Below are 6,948 nucleotides of genomic sequence, written 5' to 3' on the forward strand. Positions count from 1 at the left end.
AAACTGAACTTCATGTTAACAGGCCGACAGCAACATTATTTAGCAAGTTTGGAGCAAGATTACCACAAGCTACAGCAGGCTATAAATTCAAACAAGGGCATTGATGGATAGAGCATAACATGTATAAAAAAACATCCTTAGTGAACATCTCCAGATTATGCATAGAACTCATGGTGACAGCAGGTTTACATGGCAATAAAATATAACAGACTCGGACTTAGCAGAAATGACCAAGTCATAGAAATCAGCAACATCACGGAGGCTACTTTGCATGCTTGTGATAGTCACCACATAGACCACAAAAATACAAGACAAACACCACTGTAAATATGGCATGATTAAGTCCAAAACACATGTAGAGATCATGCTCATAGGATGCACACACAAAATGCAATGAAAAAGACAAATCACCAAGTTCTGATAACAGACAGCAGTTAACATCATATAGCACTCTTGCAACGATGATTAGGGCATCAAGATGGACTCAACCAAGCATGGCACAGTGTAATGAAATGAAGAGCATCTCATGATGAACATTTTAATATATTGTATGCATGAATCGGAGCAGCACACATGAAGATATGACATGAAGAACAAGGCACCAGAATGTAAGATATTTCGGGACTTGGAAGAAAAATGAGGTCAACCTGCGGGATCTAGATCTTGCACGGATTTCGAGGATGGCCGGGGTTCGCCGGAGATGAGGAGGAGGACGGCCGGCGGGGCTCGGGGACGGCCGGAGAGGAGCGCCGGCGACCGGGGCGAGGCGGATCCGGGCCTAGGGAGGCGCGGAGGCGCGTGGTGGCCGGCGGCGGGGTCGGACGCGGAGGCGCGGGTCGGGCGGGCCGGCCTCGGGCCCCGCGGGCCGCGGTGGCGCGTGGCCGGGCAGCGTTGATGTGGCGGTACGGGAGTGGCCAGGCGGTGACGGCAGACATGTCCGTCGGTGGCGGGGGAAATGTCCGGCGGCGCGAGAGGAAGGAGGCTAGGGTTCATCCGAGGGGCACATATTTATAGGTAGAGGAAGCTAGGAGAGTCCAAATGGGGTGTGGTTTTCGCCCACACGATCGTGATCGAACGGCGGAGAGCATGGAGGGGGTTTGGATGGGTAGTAGGCTGTGGTGGAGGGGTGCTGGGCTGCAAAGAGAAGGGGGGTTTCGGGCTACGGGGTTAACCGTTGGGGGATCAAACGACCTCCAAATGGAACGAAATTTGACGGGCGGTCTACCGGTGATATACCAAGGCCACTCGGAAAATCATGGCCCATTCCGAGAACATTTTTCTCCTGCTCACGAAACAAGGTCTGAGAGGGGCGACGGGCGTGTGTGGGAGTGTCGGATCGCGAAACGGACAACGGGGAAAAAGACCGGATGCAAGTTTTGAAAAACATGAAAATGAAATGCAGATGATGACATGGCAAAATGCAACACGCAAGCAAAAAATATGGCAACAACGGCGAATAACTGGAAGACACCTGGCGCATCGAATCCGGGGCGTTACAGTGGGCCTGTGATTTGACGGCTCATTAGTCATTGTTACTGCGGCGCGACGACCTGGGTGACTCTCCCTTGGAGTTCTGCGTGCATGGCAAGTGGACCAGGATGGTCGACGTCCCACATGTTGGCGAACGGAAGTATTCTTTCCGATATTGAGGAGCAAGGAAACCGCGTGGTATAGTATCACTGCTGATTGGTTCGCAAAAAAAATAGTATCACTGCCGATTTATAATTATTTTTTATTTCTGATGAATGCTAGCGTTTCAACTCTTACGACGAAGGGTGCCAAACATGGCACGTGCTGGATGTCCCACACGTCGGCGAAAGGAGTGGGACATGAACAGCGTGGTAGAGCCCAGCGTAAACAAACAGCGTGGTAGAGCGTCTCCACTTCTTCCAGTTCTGGATCGAAGACCACACGTAGTAGTACTTAGTGGTATGAACGATACAAAGTGCGACCTGGAGAGAAAGACACGTCTAGTTGGAAGGTCTCGGGGCATACACGTAAACAAATATAAAAGTTAATATGTGCCTCCAACTAATATAGTAGTAGTAGAGTACTTAGGCACGTACTCCATAACATCACCATGCATTGCACGTACAACATTTAGTGGTAGTACGTAGTAAGAGACAAATGCCGCCCAAGAGTTCCCTTCTCGACCTACTTTTGGGTGTTTGGTAGAGTGTATGGAGGGTGCATGAGTCCACACTAGTTTAGCACAAATACACTAGAAGCATGCATGAAGAGGGGTGTTGAGTTGAGCATGCATGAAGAGGGAACAACTATGCTGAGACGAGAATGCAACCAAACACACCCTATATGCCACGCATGTTCATACCATTTGTGCCTTTCTACTTCACTTACTGCGCTACATTACTCAGGTTCGTACGTCCACTCCTGGGTACATGTCCGTCTCGTAGTTCCAATCCCACGTGTTCTTCATATAGATGGAACGATCCTTGCATAACACGTGCACCTTGATGCTAGATGTCTCGCGTGTTGGCAAAAGGATGAAAAAAGCTCACGTAAAAAAATAGAGTGGAAGAACATAGATTCCGGACGACTGAGAAGGAGCAAGGAACCTCGTGGTGGAGCGTCTGCACTCATAATATTTAATATTATTCAGCGATATAAAATTAACCAATCATCTCCACAGTGGACTGGAAGAGTACGAAACACGGCAGCCCAGTGTAGTTACATCATACTAGTACATGGCTAAACCACGCTATCACCATATTTCTTGGCTTCCGTGCGACACCTATCTCTAGTAATCCAGCAGCCTGTATCGCTTCTCCCTCCTCGTCTCTATCAAAGTGCGGCGGGCTGGCGTTTCTGCCGTCTATTGAGGTCGGTTAACTATCACATGTTAGCGACATGCCAAGAGCATTCTAAAAAAAATTCCTTTCACGTTCCGTTTTCAAAAAGAAAAAAAAATCCTTTCACGTACAAATTTGCCTGTATGCTTTGAGCAACTTGCATGTCCTATACTGCTCCTGTTTGATACTCTAACTTAGCTAGAGGTTAGACTAACTCATGACTAACCCTGAACTAACTGTAGCCAAAGAGGTGTTTGGGTGACAGGGTTAGATTGACAATAAATGCACTTCATGGAGAGAGAAAAGTGATTTTTCAGTGGTCCCAATGAGAACTATCTCCAGTTAGCACCTCTTGGGTGGGATAGTTTTTTTTGGTGGGTTCGGTGCAACTTGCTCCAATTTAAACCCTCATGCTTGGATACTTTAGGGATATTTGAGCCCCAACTAGCTCAAACTAACTCTAACCCATGGATCCAAACAGGGCCTATGGCCAGTCTCGACGCGGAGCAGTCGCGTGCACCGGGAAGCGGTGCTCTCTCGGCCGTCGCGCCACTTCAAAGCCGGCGCTAGTGAGAGGTTGCCTCCGCTCTGGCCGGGCATTAATGCGGCACTGACGCTCCAGGGCGACGCTGACCGTTTCACGCGGGAAGCGCGCGCTGGCAAGGGAGTATAGGTTTTGAACCGTTTCAGGTGTAGTACTGGTAGTTTGCAAAACTACTCAATTATTGCACTCAGTTTCCTAAGAAATTGTGGTAAAAAACGTTACTCCACAACCCGCTTCCCTTCTCCTTCCTCTTCCACCGCCCGCGCACGTCCGCGGGAAGCGACCGGTCAACCCTTATATAGGAGTGCTAGCACAAAAAGATGCATGCATGACCACTAAAATTTCCATATTAAAGCGCCGCTCCAGCGGGAGTATGGCGTATGTTGTTACCTTCGGCCGGCCCATGGCTACCGGGCGATGGCGACCAGAGAAGAGGCGGCGGGAGGGGAATGAATGCAGCTACTGTTTGGGTTCGCCTTCCGGCTTAAATAAATGCGGAGCGTCACGTGTACCCGCGGGTGCACAAATTGTAACATACGTGTCTGCTTAAGTGGGCATCACGTAACTGGTGTGTGTGAGAGAGAGATTCTGAGAGACAGAGTGCGTGTGTGCGACTCTACTCTTCGGACATGTACTCAATCTTTTGCATCGGGATATAAGTATAATGGTATTTACTTTAGCTAGTGATTTACGTGGCCATGTTAACGTGGTTGTGTCAAAAAAATGTCACTTCCTGCTCGTGATTTGCGTTATATAATTACAAGCAAGATTCTCATGCATTGCACGGAACATCAATATGCATGTTTTTACAGAACACCTATTGTGATTGACCCATGCAGGAGTAATCCCATGTGTAAAAACTAATGATATCTCGAGAATTTTATCGGAAAACTGGTATCTCGAGAATGTCATCAAAAAAAATGAAAGATGAGAGATAAGGCGAGGAGTGGAGTGTGGTGGTGACTGGTGGTCGGAATGGGCGGAGGCATGGGGATGGACGGCGCCGGCAGGCGGCAGCGGCCACCATGCATGCTAGATTGTTCCAGAGACTTATTCCTTTTTTAATTGCTGAGCAATGAGGTTGCGGGAGATAATGATGTGGAGAGAGGTGCGGGTATCTTTTGTAAAATTATCATAGTTTGCTTTCTATCCTCAGGTATAGATCATACGGTCTGTATTACAAGATGGCGGGCACACCATCACCGCCAACTCGTTTTTTATAAGGGTACAGATGATAAGTTTGCTGACTAATAAAGTAAAGTGGAATTTGTCCATGTTATGCAAGTAAATAAAGGTGATTGTTTATCATGCGGGTAAGGTTGGATGAAGGGTGGTAGGAACAAATGCTCCGCCTAGAGCATGTGTGTGTGAGATGGAGTCTTAGCGTGTGTGTGGGGTGTGTGTGTGAGAGAGAGAGAGAGGAGAGAGAGATGGAGTCTTAGTTTGTGTGTGTGTGAGAGAGAGATGGAGTCTTAGTGTGTGGGGGGGGGTGTGCGTGCGTGCGTGTGTGTGTGTGTTTGTGTGTGTGTGCGTGTGTGTGTGTGTGAGAGAGAGAGATGGAGTCTTAGTGTGTGTGGGGGGGTGCGTGCGTGCGTGTGTGTGTGTGTGTGTGTCGCGGGGTCCTCTGTGGCGGATGTAATTTAAGTGTGCATGGCTTTATCATAGAGAGGTGATGTGTATGGCAGAGGCCACCAACGATGGCGTGCGAGAGAGAAAATGCCCGTAGAGAGGGAAGAGAAGGTGTGTGCGCGTGAGGGGAGTCGACATCGAGAGAACGTGTTTGTTCGAGAGACACCGAGGAAGACTACTATATATCGATGGTGCATGTAGGCGGGAATTAAACAAAGGGATGGTCTTATTGGTTTCGGGGATATAGGGGAAGAGTGAGAGGCGGGGGGGGGGGGGGGTAGCTAGAAGGAGATTGTTAAGTGTGAGTGTGTGTTTTACCCATCCAGGCGGAAGTTATGTGCACAAAAGAGGAGAACGATTCGATGTGGCGTTAGGATTGAGGGTAATTAACTACGTATGGAGACATAGAGACCTTGAACGTGCATGTGTGAGAGGTATACATGTATACGTGGGATGTGTGTGTGCGCGCGCGCATGATCGAGATAAAAGAAAGAAGACATAAGTCATAAGATCAACGACATGGGAGAGACGGATCGGTATGACAATTTGCATGCATGTGAGAATGCAGGGAAGAAGGCCCGACAATTGAGCATGTGTTTTTGTCTTTAAGAGATAGTGGCGTGGGCTGGAGCATGCATCTATGGCGAGCAGAGGGAGTGAGGCGCAACGATGGTGCAAAAGAGACCAACCTATAAATGCATATGTATGGAGAGACATATATAGTGTGGGTGATAGGAAGCAAGACTCCGTGCGAGAAAGAAATGTTGATGGAGAAACTACAGATAGATACAGAGATGGAGATGCTAGCTAGAGGGACATCCGCTAGTTTGGGTGTTGGAGATGACCGTCGGGTGGTTCAAAGGGTGAAGTTATATATGTGTGTGAGAGGGCACTTGACTGCATGTAGAGAGAAACATATGTAGTGTGCGTGATAGGAATCAAGAGTGAGGGCGAGAAAGAAGGTTGATGGAGAAACAGATAAATAGAAAGATAAAGATGCTAGCTAGTGTGCGTTAGAGATAGGAGTCGAGTGGATCAGAAGGCTGGGTTATGTGTGTGGGTGTGAGAGAGATAGAGAGAGGGTGCATGTGAGTCACATACAAACAGATATAAGAGAGAAATGAGATCCAGAGAGACGGAGTTTTGTGTCTGCGAGAGAGAAAGATATTTCACAACGAGAGTGATAGCTAGAGAGACATACGAGGGAACGCAAGATATCTCTAGGGAGAGAGGGTGTGTATGAGCGACATACAAGAGAACAATGGAGAAATATGAGACCCTAGGAGACAGAGTTTGTGTTTGTGTGTGAGAAAGAGATATTGAAGAGGAAGAGTCGTAGGTTCTCATATCTAAGGAGCGAAAGACATCTCAGTATGAGGGGTGTGCGAGTGGCACACATGGGAATAGTAGAGAGAAATGAGACCCCGGGAGACAAAGTTTTGTGTTTGTGTGAGAGAAAGAGATTCCACATGGAGAATCATAGTTAGAGACACATAGCAGGGAGCGAGATATACTTAGAGAGAGATAGAGTGATGAAGGTCTAGGGAGAGAGTACCGTCAGTGTGTTATGAAGATAAAAGATCATTGTCGACATACCGGTAGCACGAGAGATACCTGAGAGACGATGAACGCGTATAGGTCCAGAGAGATAGTCCTATATAAGCATGAGTGATAGCTATATGAGATGAATATCTGGATTAAAGGGGATTCAAATATTTAAACTGGAGATCATGAAGAGGGGTGCTGATAGAGCTGGCCTGTACGTGATCGATAGGCTTTCAATTACTAGCGGCAATACAACACCGTATTTTCAAGCCAGTTCCACTTTCCCGATTTATATATCGTGGTTATGGTGTACCCCTGTTATGTACACTATGAACTACCTAGTTGTTGTGTGCTCTTGTTATCATGGTTTGGCAATAAACTCTCTATATAGTATATTATGAACCTATCATCTGCCAGCTA

Source organism: Aegilops tauschii, chromosome 1, assembly GCF_002575655.3.
Source record: "Aegilops tauschii subsp. strangulata cultivar AL8/78 chromosome 1, Aet v6.0, whole genome shotgun sequence".
Lineage (NCBI taxonomy): Eukaryota > Viridiplantae > Streptophyta > Magnoliopsida > Poales > Poaceae > Aegilops > Aegilops tauschii.